General features: G+C 48.8%; 1 protein-coding gene across 3 annotated transcripts in view; it reads left to right on the forward strand.

The window, feature by feature from the left end:
* Positions 1-13,158, forward strand: part of TSHZ2 (teashirt zinc finger homeobox 2) — a 488,870-nt gene that overhangs the window by 240,147 nt on the left and 235,565 nt on the right. The gene's annotated exons all lie outside the window — the stretch shown is intronic.

Raw genomic sequence — 13,158 nt, forward strand, 5'->3', positions numbered from 1 at the left:
TGGGATCTTGGGCCAAACCCTTTGATTGCGTGCTGCCCTCCCCTGGGTTACTGGAAAATGACACCCAGGGTTACCAGGTGCTTATCACGTGCGAGGCGGCCTGTGTGCTGAGGCGTGCAGTTGCCAGCGTTACGCCGTGCACGGTGGGAAGTGACAACCAGCTGGCTTCGTGTCGCTGTTATCCCCGTTGCTTAGGTGAACTGAGCACAGAGCAGCTAACCAACGCCCCAAAGTCACACAGCGAGAGGGTGGGAGATTCTATCGCCGTCTCCCCCCACTCCCTCTGCTACCTCGATTGATAAAGCGTCAGTGTGAACTCGCTTGCTTTTGTGGGTGATGTCTTTGTCTCAGCAGGCACAGCAGGTGACCCTGAGGGGCTCTGTGGCAGCTTGGGGACCCTTCTGCTGCCCTGTAACTGACCCAGGGGCCCCCCTAGGCTTCCGACTGCGCTTCCCTTCCGTTTCCCCACGAGGACACACCTCTCATCCATTCTACCTACCATTTTGGTCTGGCGTGAAGTCAACTTCTCGGAGCCACAAAAGAGACATTTCAGAAGCAAGAGTGCCACAGTGACGACAGCTCTCACACACGAGTACAATGCACACGGGCTCTTAAACACGAGTACAATGCACACGGCTCTCATACATGAGCACAATCTCACACACGAGTACAATGCACACGGGCTCTTAAACACGAGTACAGTGCACACGGCTCTCACACACGAGTACAGTGCACACGGCTCTCATACATGAGCACAATCTCACACACGAGTACAATGCACACGGGCTCTTAAACACGAGTACAGTGCACACGGGCTCTCACACACGAGTACAATGCACACGGCCTCTCACACACGAGAACAATGCACACGGGCTCTGAGCCCCGTTCTGCTCTCAGAGCTGCGGTCTGTGCCATGGAGGAGGGTTTACGGGCCGACTTTGCAGCATCGGAGCGCGGTCTGGCGCTGTGAAATCTCAGAAACCAGGTTCAACGTCCATCATCAGGGAGCTAGTTAAGCAAATGGAGATAATGCCAATACCCACTAGCCACACACATAAAACCTGACAGGCAGCACTCTCTCGTCAGGGTTTAAGAGTCAGAAAGGCCTCCCGTTCTGGTTCCAAACAGTCAAATAAATGAGTGTGTATGTGTGTGTTAGTCGCTCAGTCGTGTCCAACTCTTTGCGACCCCGTGGACTGTAGCCCGCCAGGCTCCTCTGTCCATGGGATTTCCCGGGTAAGAACACTGGAGCGGGCTGCCATTCCCTTCTCCAGGGGATCTTCCCAACCCAGGGATCGAACCCAGGTTTCCTGTATCGCACGGAGATTCTTTACCAGCTGAGCCACCAAAGTGAAAGTCACTCCATCGTGTCCAACTCTTTGCAGCCCTGTGGATGATACAGTCCATGGAATTCTCCAGGCCAGAATACTGGCATGGGTAGCCTTTCCCTTCTCCAGGGGATCTTCCAGACCCAGAGGTCAAACGCAGGTCTCCCACAGTGGGGGCAGATTCTTTACCAGCTGAGCCACAGGGAAGCCCTAAATAGATGTGCTTAGTCGCTCAGTCGTGTCTGACTCTTCGTGAACCCATGGGTTGTAGCCCGCCAGGCTCCTCTGTCCATGGGATTCTCCAGGCCAGAATACTGGAGTAGGTAGCCTTTCCCTTCTCCAGGGGATCTTCCAGACCCAGGGATCAAACCCGGGTCTCCTGCACTGCAGGTGGATTCTTTACTATCTGAACCACCAGGGAAACCCCAAATAAATGAATGCGTGAATCCAAATGGTATCACAGGCCAGTGTTGCTTGGGAAAGGCTGGCCTGAACCTGAGCCAAAGTGGGCTTCCGAGTTCCTCCCCGACCACCACAACCACATGCTTCTGGGTAATACTTAGGAAAGTACCCGCGTGGATGAGCGTGAGCTGAAACAGCGGGGCAATGGCCTTGAACTCATGGAGGCTGTGCGGGGAACCTTATGGAGAACGGAGACCTCTCCCCAGGGGGGGATGGCAGCTACTTCCCCATCCTTCCCCATCCTTCCCCATCCTCCAAGAGAGTGGAAGGGCCGTTTCCTGGGCAAAGGCGGCCGCCTGGATAAGGGTAGATGACCCACTCTTCAGGTGTGCGCTGACTCGGGGACATGGCTGGGGTGTGGAGCTAAGTGTAAGAAAAGCAAGTTTATAGAACATAGCTGCAGTCTCAGTCAACCTGTGTGTGTGTGTGTGTGTGTGTATGTGTGTGTGTGTGCGCGAGGATGTGAATGTGTGTGTGTTCACACCAAAACTCTTAGCAGCGGTTACTTCCGGGACAAGGAAGAAGTGTGTGAAATTGACTTTCTATTTTAAATATGTCCGCAGTGTGTGTGTTTTTTATAAGAAATATTTCTTTGGTAATTAAAGAAAGGGCTTACCCCTGCAGCGCATCAGTAAAGAACCCGCCTACACTGCAGGAGACGTAGGAGTGCTCCCTGGGTTGGGAAGATGCCCTGGAGAAGGGCATGGCCACCGGCTCCAGTATTCTTGCCTGGAGAATCCCATGGAGAGGAGCCTGCCGGGCTACAGTCCACGGGGTCGCAAGAGTCGGACACAACTGAAGTGACTGAGCACGCAATTAAGGAAAATGAGAGAAAGATAGAAAGGAAGACGAGAGAGAAAAGAAGGAGAAGACAAACATAATTACATCCCCACCAAATCCGTCTGGAAATAGTAAGAGCAGAAGCGACCGCGGCAGTAGCGTTAGTCGCTGGTATTTATTAAGTGATTTTCTCTGTGTGCCAGACTCTCCCAAGCACATTACTTGAATTGAGCCATTTCATCCTCACAGTAACCTGGGATGAGGGCTAATCACCATGCCTTGTTTGCATATGAGGAAACAGGCCTTGAGAGTTTAAGTAACTTGCCTGAGGTCACGAAACAGTGATCGGGACCTCCATTTAAAATTAAACCTCTCCATTTAAAATTGAACCTCTAATGATCGAAGATAAAAACTCTTTTTTGTGTGTGAAACAAAACAAAGCAAAACAGGAACTCTGAAAGCCCCAACCCAGGGCCCCTGGCTGCATCTGGCAGGAGCCTGCCTGCCCGCCCCCCATCCACCCCTCAAACTCCTAGGGGCCTGTAAAAATGTTTTAATTTTTAAATCAGAATGAAAAAATGAACTTTTAAGGTCAACAAGAATGTTGTTGCTGTTGTTTTTTTTCTCACATCAGAAAAAAGAAAATTTTTAGAAAAAAAATATAAATTTTCATAAAAATGTATTAAAACTTGCTTAAGGTAGAAAAAGTTTAAATGTGGAAACATTGAAAGCAATATCCAGAATAGGCTTCTTTTTGTTCTTGGTTTGTTTGGGGTTTTTTTTGACGCTGGAACATAGTTGATTGCCAATGTTGTATTGTTCAGTTGCTCAGTTGTGCCTGACGCTTTGGACCCCACGGCCTGCAGCACACCAGGCTTCCCTGTCCTTCGCCGTCTCCCGGAGTTTGCTCAGACTCGTGTCAGAATTGATACTATTATGGGGGGGAAGAGTCCCTGAAGGCAGATGTGCTGAGGGCTCCACAGAAGTCCACAACCAGCCTGCCCCGACGTGCACCACCCACCCACGTGTAAACCGCACCAAAGGCGCATCAGTCAGCAACTTCAGAGTCATCCCGAGCTCTCCCCACAGTCAGAAAAGGCCTCTTTGCCGAGGACTGGGTGCCCACAGAGAGCCACCCCGTCCACTCTTCCTGGAACCCCCCACTCAGAGCCGAGAAAGAGAGATCAAGATGCAACGATTTAAAGTGTTACATAAGCAGTGACAGGATGCTGGCAGGCACTTGAGCTTCTTTTTTAGCAGAAAAAAAGTGTGTGGAGAAACCTACTTCTTATCATCTGATTTCTTTATTTTTTTAAGTGCCAATGACCTTTCTTTTAATTTATTTTTAAACTTTTTGCATTGTACGGGGCATAGCTGATGAACAGGGTTGTGATGGTCTCAGGTGGACAGTGAAGGGTCTGCTGCTGCTGCTGCTAAGTCGCTTCAGTTTTGTCCGACTCTGTGCAACCCCATAGACGGCAGCCCACCAGGCTCCCCAGTCCCTGGGATTCTCCAGGCAAGAACACTGGAGTGAGTTGCCATTGCCTTCTCCAATGCATGAAAGTGAAAAGTGAAAGGGAAGTCACTGAGTCATGTCCAACTCTCAGGGACCCCATGGACTGCAGCCCACCAGGCTCCTCCATCCATGGGATTTTCCAGGCAAGAGTACTGGAGCGGGGTGCCATTGCCTTCTCCGGGTGCTGCTTTTAAGATGGAAACCCAGGCTGCCACGTAGCTCTGAGCAGAGCTCTCTGTGCCCTGCTGGCAGACCTTGTCGGTTATCCATCTTAAAAGCAGCAGTGTGAGCCGGTCGATCCCAGACTCCCTGCCCCCATCCTTCCCTCCGACACCGTGAGTTCAGTCTCTAAGTCTGTGTGTCTGCTTCTGTTTTAAGTAAGTTCATTCATATCGTTTCTTCTTAGAGCCCACACATAAGGGGTGTCATACGATGCATCTCCTTCTCCGTCCGACCTTCTCAGTGCGACAGCCTCTAGGTCTATCCGTGTTGCTGCAAACGGCATTGCTTCGTTCTTTGTAGTGGCTGAGTAATCCTCCACTGTTTATATATGTACCGCATATCCACCCTCTGCTGATGGACATCCAGGCTGCTTCCAGGTCCTGGCTGCGGTAAACAGTGCTGCAGTGGACACTGCAGGGCATGAATCCTTTTGGACCATGTTTTCTTTAAATAGTGATAGTAGTTTACGGTAGATTCCTGTTCATGTAAAGCTATATAGCAAAGGATATTAACAGACCTCTTCTGGAAAACTCTGTCTTGCCATTCTTCACGAGAACACAGGATAATTTTCAAATAAAGGTGTGATGGGCACTGATCTGTGAATTTTTAACTCCCTAACTCCCCCAGTAGAACTCTGAAGCACTAGTTCACATTTGGGGGGTGGAAATAATTTATATAATAGTCAGGAATGTTTTCATTTCAAAGGACAGAAAGCCCAACTCAAATTGGCATCAACCAAGACTTCACTGGGTCTTGTAACTGAGCGATATGGAGGTAAATTCGGTCCATTATGGGTGGATTCAGGAGTCAAATTGCTTTCCTCTCTGCTGGCTTCATTCTTAAAGAGTTCTCTCTTCTTGGAGGTGGTCTCCTTGGCTCAGAACCAGCAGGAAAGGAAAGGCTGCTTTGCAAAGATGCCCATGAAATCTCGCAACTATCATTTGTCAGAGTTGGCTGAGAAGCCCGTCTCTGGACCACTCCCTGTGGGGAAGGGGAGTGGTGCACTCTGAAGTTCAGGCAGACGTGGGCCACACACCCCTCAGGTGGCCGGGACAGGCTGACTTTCTCTGAGTCACAGAACAGAAAGCAGGAATGGTGTGGATTCTCCGCCAAAGGAAAATCCAAACCACGGTGTTGTCAGTCAAAGCAAGAGCAGAGGACAACGGGAAAAACAAAAAAAGGGGACCAGTGCATATGTAATTGGTAGGAAGGAGCATAAAACGTCAGTTTCCATTTAGTTGCAGAGTTTTGCAGCATCTGGCAAACAGCCCAAAAAGCTTAAGAAAAACTTTTAAAATACGTTTTCGAATGGCTACACATTTAGCCAGCAGGGAATACTAGCTGAAAGTTTGTCATCATTTCCTTGCCCATGCCTTGAAAATGTATGCAGAATTCTACCTCTTGGCTCTCTCTGAAGAAACAGGACAACTGGGAGTCTGGATCAGTCCTTGAAGAAAGCTGGTTCCTGGATTCCTTCTGTTGCTGAACCTGGATGCGTGGTTAACAACCAGAGCAAAGAGGGACCACCTAGCACTCTTCAGTCAGAGAAGGCAGTGGCACCCCACTCCAGTGCTCTTGCCTGGAAAATCCCATGGATGGAGGAGCCTGGTGGGCTGCAGTCCATGGGGTCGCGAAGAGTCAGATACGACTGAGTGACTTCCCTTTCACTTTTCACTTTCATGCATTGGAGAAGGAAATGGCAACCCACTCCAGTGTTCTTGCCTGGAGAATCCCAGGGACGGGGGAGCCTGGTGGGCTGCCGTCTATGGGGCCGCACAGAGTCGGACACGACTGAAGCGACTTAGCAGCAGCAGCAGCAGCAGCGCTCTTCAGCGCCTGAACTGAGCTGGCTGCATCCTGACGGAATCCACAGCAAAAAGTGTTTGAATTGTAATCAACCAGTCAGTGAGAAAAACTGGGCCTTATATCATCAGTAAAACATGGTACTAGGCTTCACACACACATACACACAGATAAATTTGATAGAGAGATATTTCCTATAGCCTTCATTTCTTTTGAAAGCCACTAGATTTGGGATACCACTAAGAATTTAATCAACGAACTAATTGGACTTTTTTGCAATTTCATGCCAATGAACGCTGCTAACCTTAGTGGTTGCACTTCACACTTGAGATCTGAAAAGTACCTGGAATAAAGCATGTCAGAACAAGACTGCTCTGTTATTTTGACATCTAAAGGGCAATACTGGGTGTCCTAAGAATGAGTCCAGCCTGGCTTTATAATATCCTGCGGTTCCTTTGTCTGAAAGGATGATTTAACTCAAAGGATTTCCTGAGTGCCTGTTATAGGGAGGACATTGTGCGAAGCTGGACACTAGCAAAACCTGGCCAGAAGGAGTTCCAGGCACAGGTCAGGCACGCGTCTTAGCCTCGCATTTGCTTCCAGTCTAGTGTGAGGGCCCGAAACTTACAGGAGTGTACGGTGCCAAGTAAAATACGGCAAGGAGCCCAAATCATGAGATGGTTCGCACCGATATCATCAGATACTCATTTCAATATGCCTGCTGTGTGACAGGCTTGGTCCAGGGTACTGAGAAAATCACAAAGAACGAAACACACAGGATCCCTGCTCTTGCGGAGTTTATATTCTAGCGGAGGGAAGCAGACAACAGGCAATTAGATAAATTATGAACTATGTCAAATTATTAAATGCTGTGCAAGAAAAAGAAGCAGAGTCAGGGCATCACCAGGGGTGAAGGAGGGTACGCTGTCATGAAGAATATTCAGGCAAGGTTTCTTTTTATTTTCCAAATTATGAAAGTATGATAACATATTTACAGGAGAGTTGGAAAATATAGAACAAAATTACATATAGTTCTGGTATATATTACAATTTTTTAGAGTAGATAAATTAAAAATTTTAGTTGGAGTTTCAATATCAAACTCTCAAAAATTAATAGAATGAATAGACAGAAAAGTATTAATAGAAGGATACCGTAGACCTGAAAAGCACTCTGAGACAATTCAACATGATTAAGACTTAAATAATTTTCACACAACAGTAGGATATAATCTCTATTCAAATTCTCAGGGAAGGTCTCTTTAAACAGCTAGCATCTGAGCAGAGAAAAAAGCGAATCCAGGGAAAGTGTGTAAAGCAATTTCAAATCCCACTCTCCTCCTTCACCCCACCCCACCCCCGTGATTAGTAAACACTCAATAAATGTTCTTGTTATTGTTATCGTTAATAGAACAGGAGCCCTGGGTCTGAGATGAGAATAGAACTGCAAATTAGCTTGACTACAGAAGCTTGTGGAGGAAGGATGTGGCCTCTGAAAGAGAAAGGTGGGATGAAAGGTCTCCATGGACACTAAGACGAGGAGACACTCCAGGGCAGAGCCGTGGGTGTTTAGCCCCCTGCAGACGTGTGCTCCTTGTTTGGTGCTTTGTTTTAGCTTAGCTTATCACAGCCTGAACTGGGGGCTACGGTGAACAAAATGATAACATCTATCAGCACAGAAGCCACCCAGCAAGCATTTGCCTGGGCTGTTCCTCCAGAGCCCGCCCACCTCACCCCTGATTGCAATACCAGTTTGCAGTTTTGCAGCCCATTGTGCTAGCTCGGGGACCAAAATAGCAGCATTTTGGATCGTTATATGCCATACTGAAAGCGCTCTCGCCACACCCCTCCACTGGTTAAACCATTCCAGGGTGTGTTGTTGCCATTTTAATCCTCGTTTCCTGGTACACAAGGGAGGTTCAGCGGCTTTTATTAGGTGTGTGTGTCTGCTTCCCAGAACTACTCTGGCTCCGGTCTACGACCAGATTCCCATCATGGGGGCATTCTGGGAAGTTTCTCCTGAGGAGGGGAGGAGTAGGGGAGATAATTTAAGAAAATGTGAGACTGTGGTGTCATGGAGATGGGAAGAAGGGGCTATATGAGGGCGAGACCTCAGAGCCCCTCTCTGCCCCGGGGTTGAGCACCTCCCTACATTGGGGGCCGGAGCCCCTCCTGTCCCTGCTTCTTCCCAGGACCAGGTGCCCGTCTCTGAGGCCTGGCTCTTCATCTCCCAGGATTCTTCTTTTCAGGCAAAACCTGCTTCACCAGTCACCTTCCCAGAGCTGCTGTTTAGGCGTTCAGTCGTATCCGACTCTTTGCAATCCCACAGACTGTCGCCCACCAGGCTCCTCTGTCCATGGGATTCTCCAGGCAAGAATCCTGGAGTGGGTTGCTATGCCCTTCTGCAGGGGATTTTCCTGACCGCTGACTGCTAAGCCCTTCAGTTCCTGATGAGGGAACAAGCCTAGGTCATGGAGGCTGTGACCAGGAGCATAAATGGGGTGGAGGGTGGGAAGGGGGATTCCTGGCAAGGAAGAGAAGGTGCCGAAGTGGAAGAGGAGGCCAGGGCCAGGTCACAGAAGGCCCTGATGCCTCGCTAGAAAATGCCATTTGCTGCCAGGGTCAATCAGGACAATAAACGGTTCTCGAGCCCAGGTGTGACCCCACCAGCCCTTACTGGCCATCAGCATTTTCCTGGCGTCAACCTCATCCCAGAAAATGCTGTTAAAAGCAACTCGCCCTGCGCTCATCCCGTCCCTGCACTGTTCACACCTCGGAAAAGTGCGTGGAGTCCCCGCGCGTCACTCCCAGATTCGTCACCCGCAGAAGACAGCTCAGACGTGTTGGGCCGCTTTCATCTCTCCCTATAAATCAATCCTCTCTCCCCTTAATCATTCGGCTTGCTCTCCTCTGAACTCGCTCCTATTTGTCTACATCTTGCTGGGACCAACTTGTCTTAAGGGTGAACACGCCGTTCACACGCGGCGGGCGCTCCTCCGCAGACTCCCTCCGCCGCGCAGAGAAACCCGTGCAGGGCCCTGGCGGTGAGCAGCCGTTTCTTTCTGCGGCAGAGCAGACCGATCGCTATTTTTAGCGTCTTGATGGTTCAGGCTGCGGCATCCGAAAGGTTGTGGTCGCATCAGGTATTCTAGGAGGCCACATGGCTGGTGAGGTCCGGCACTTCGCTGGAGGAGCAATCGCCGCCGGCCCCGAGCCCTCGGTAGAGGGCAAGGAAGGGCGAGCCCCCCGCCCAGCGCCCCACCTGTCCGCGCCACGGCCCACGCGCAGCCTTGGCGCCAGCGCCCTCTGCTGCCGGGTGCCCAGGAGCGCTCCGGACAGGAAGGGTCCCCACCGCGCCCGAAGGGGCCCCACCGCGCCCGAGCCTCCGGCTGCAAGCCAGTGAGATGTTACCCTTCCCATTTTAAAGACCAGGGAACTGAGGGACAGAGAAGCGAATACGTGGCTCACCGAAATCATGGATGGGAAAGAGCTACAGTAGTCAGGACAGCTTTCTGAGTGGAATTTGCTAGGGCCCCGGGACTGCAGTTATGAATGGCAGGCAGATAATTATGAATGGCAGGGAAGCAGGGAGCTGGAGTTATATAGGGGTGGATGGGGTCCTTGGCGGACCCCTGCTGCTCAGTCCAGAGCGGGGAGCAGAGGTCCAGCTCTGCCCAGAGACCGTGCCAGGAGCCTAATGTCAGAACTTCTGTATTCAGAAGACACGCCATATTCACACTGATGCACATGAGGTTTTTCTAATTTCAAAACAAGTTGTGGGTCAAATGCAGCAGGTTTGAGGGCTAGAAGGCTAGATGTCAGGCCCACCTTCCGCAGCTTATAACCCCTGATTTCCACAAAGCTCTCCTTTCTGTTATCTAAGTGTCAGAGAACCGTGAGACATCACTGTGGGCTTTGTCCTCCCTTTGCAGAGAGACCACTGGGATGGAGGGAAGTTTGCAAATCTAAGAAATGTTGGAAAGACGATTCAGACGCAAAGTCACAGTTTCTCTCCCCTCAACAGTACAGCCTTGTTTTCACTTTGGGAGAAACCTCTCCTTCTTAAGGATCAGAAAGCTGAGGCTCAGGTGAGGGCTCTGCTGACGGCTGATCGCAGGGCCTCAGCTGTCACAGTCTGGTTCTTTCAAAGCACGGTCCTCTCATCCTGCCCTCAGCTGGCCTCCTGAAGACTCTGTAGGCTGAAAGCCTCTGACTTGTGATTGGAGCACGTGCTTTGAGTAGCTTTCAAGTTACAGAGCTGAGTGTGTGCTCAGCCATCCACGAGGTCTCACCTGGCACCTACCACGATTCAGACTGAGAAATGGGAAACACTGAGACGCATGAAGCAAGACTTTAAAACAGTTGGCAAAGGGGCCCCTGAATTTGGCCAGCGGACTTATTTTGTTTGCCCCCCCCCCCGCCGCCACAAAATGCTACACACTAATAACAATTGTGTTAATAATAATAAACACTATTGCCAACATGTAATGATCAGGAGATCTTGCATAAAAATCCAAATTCCCACTTTTTTTTTTTTTTCAAAATCCAAAAATCTCTCACCTTGATTCTTAGTTGGTGCCTGCTAATATCATCTAGAGCTGGGTTGTGGCCACCCCCTTCCCGTGGGGCCGCACTCAGCAAGACTTCCCAGTTCCCACCTATTTCTGTTGTCTCCCTGAGGCCAAATATCAGCAGCTATTTATCATCATGATTTTGTCATTCTTTTCATAAAGAAAATGAGATGTCTCCCATAGCGATGTTTCTTAAAAGTGAGAAAACAGGCTGAGAGAGCTTGCAAGAAAAATGAGTCTCTCTCTTTGTGGAGGTGAAGACTATTCTAACATGTATATTAAATGAGGCAGTGTTAGTTTCTTGGTCCTTGTTCCACATTTGAATTTGCCACCCTGTTTCAGAGACTATCCAATATAGTCTCGGCAGGTAAAGAATCTGCCTGCAATACCGCAGATGCAAGAGCTGGGGGTTTGCTCCCTGGGCTGGGAAGATGCCCCGGAGGAGGAGATGGCAACCCACTCCAGTATTCTTGCCTGGAAAATTCCATGGACAGAGGAGCCCGACAGGCTGCAGTCCGCGGGGTGGCAGAGAGTCAGACACGACCGAGCACACGGCTCCTGATACAGCCGAGTGCAGATTAGTCTAGAAGGGGGACTATGCCATGCAGCCTGAATCCCCGCCGTGCGGTGAATCAGCTGATTCATTGCGAGCCGGGTCAGAATGAGAGCTGCAGCCTGTGGAGCCCCTGGCTCCCTGGCAAGTGGGCCCGTTTTCAGCAGGGAGACGCTGATGCTCGAAGGAGATCTGCTTTGTCCTTCCTTTCAGGGCCTTTTTTCTCAGGATTTCTGTAGAACGCCAATTTCTCCCTTCTCCATTGTCCCAAGACTGCCAGGTAAACACAGAGTCTATTTGAAATGCTGTGAATTCCCCCATAAAATCTGGTGTCCTCATCCATCCATTTCATTCCCTCCCTCTGGCTTTTTAAACACAGGAACACTCTTGAGCAGTTTAGCCAGTAAGGAGAAATAAAATTCGTGAAGCTTAAATCCCTAAAAAAGAAAGCGAGTGGTGCCGTTGCTTTTTCCTCCTGCAGTTCAAAGGGCTGAAAATGGGATGCTCACCCCTGTTTCTGCTTCGTTTTGTATTAGATTTGTAACTGAACCGTAATCAGCAAATAAAACTCCCTGCTATACGGATCAGATCATTGTTCCTCATCCTTGAATTGACAAAGTTTGGGATATGCTATGGGCTGACAACTTGTGACTCATGCTTTACAGAGAGGGGCCAGAATCCTAGAAATTCCTAAAGGACACCTTATGGATGATCTGGTACTTAGGTTACAAACTCAAGGCTTCTCAGGACAAATTGCTTTTATGGGTGAAGCAAGCCTAGTGAAGACTCTTAATGATCAAAGAAGGAACCTACACCCATCCTCAGCTCATTACAGACATGGAGGAATGTATGTCCATTGTTAGCAGATTTGCAAATTGTTCAAAAGAAGCCAACAGCTGATATTTTGGTGAAATCTTCTGATTTCCCTGGGCAAATAACTAATTCATATTTTGTTTTTAAATACTCTGGACCAAATAAATATGACTCCAGACTAGATTTGGCTCAAAGTCACCAGTTTGATACCTCCAATCCTAGTTCCAAGTCTTCATTTTTGAAAAAGGAAACTGAGGGTTTGCTAAATGATACTCAAAGGACAGTTAAGGAAAGAGAGCTGGTGTTCCCACCCACAGTGCTTAGGAAGCTGGTCTGAGATAAAACAAGAAAACTATTTCCCTCTCAAATAAAGAACAATGAAGCCTCTCAGCTTTTGCCCCACCATGAGTCCTTCTCAGGGGAATAATAACCCATCAGTCAGAATAATCCAGCTTAGCTCATTTTCCATGAAGGAACAGGGTTTAAACTTTTTCCATTTTTGTGGGGAGGAAAGCCTTTTGTGATGATACTGGGAGCAAGTAATTACTAAGGGTCAGTAAATATTTTTAGGATAAACAGAAAGAGGAATGATTAAGAACCCACAGCCACATATGCTTGGAGATGGTAGTTTCGAGGTTTGAGCACTGCCTTTGGAGGAGTCACTCCCACATCTATTTCAGGTTCTGCAGTGATGCAAAACGCCCCTGTAGAGTTACTGCCTAAGAGACAGTTGGTTGACTTTGTTTTGCTTTCTTCTATGTCAGGGCTTGGCAAACTGTAGCTCATGGACCAAACTGTTTCAGCAAATAAAGTTTAATTGGGACTCAGACAAACCCGTTCGCTTACGTATGACCGATGCCCGCTTTTGTGCTGCAACAGCAGAGTTGAGTCATTGCAACAGAAACATTATGACCCGCAAAGTCTGAAGTGTTTACTAACTGGTCCTTCACAGAAAAAGCTTGCTGACCACTGCCAGATATCATAGACCCTTAGTGCACCCACTGACTCATTTTAAGACACACTTAATGTTTGAGTAAGAAGGACTAAGAAAATGATATTGGTTCTCCAGAATCAGAAGCTCAAATGATTATAAAGGAAATATTCGATCCAGAC

This window comes from Ovis canadensis, chromosome 13, assembly GCF_042477335.2.
Source record: "Ovis canadensis isolate MfBH-ARS-UI-01 breed Bighorn chromosome 13, ARS-UI_OviCan_v2, whole genome shotgun sequence".
Lineage (NCBI taxonomy): Eukaryota > Metazoa > Chordata > Mammalia > Artiodactyla > Bovidae > Ovis > Ovis canadensis.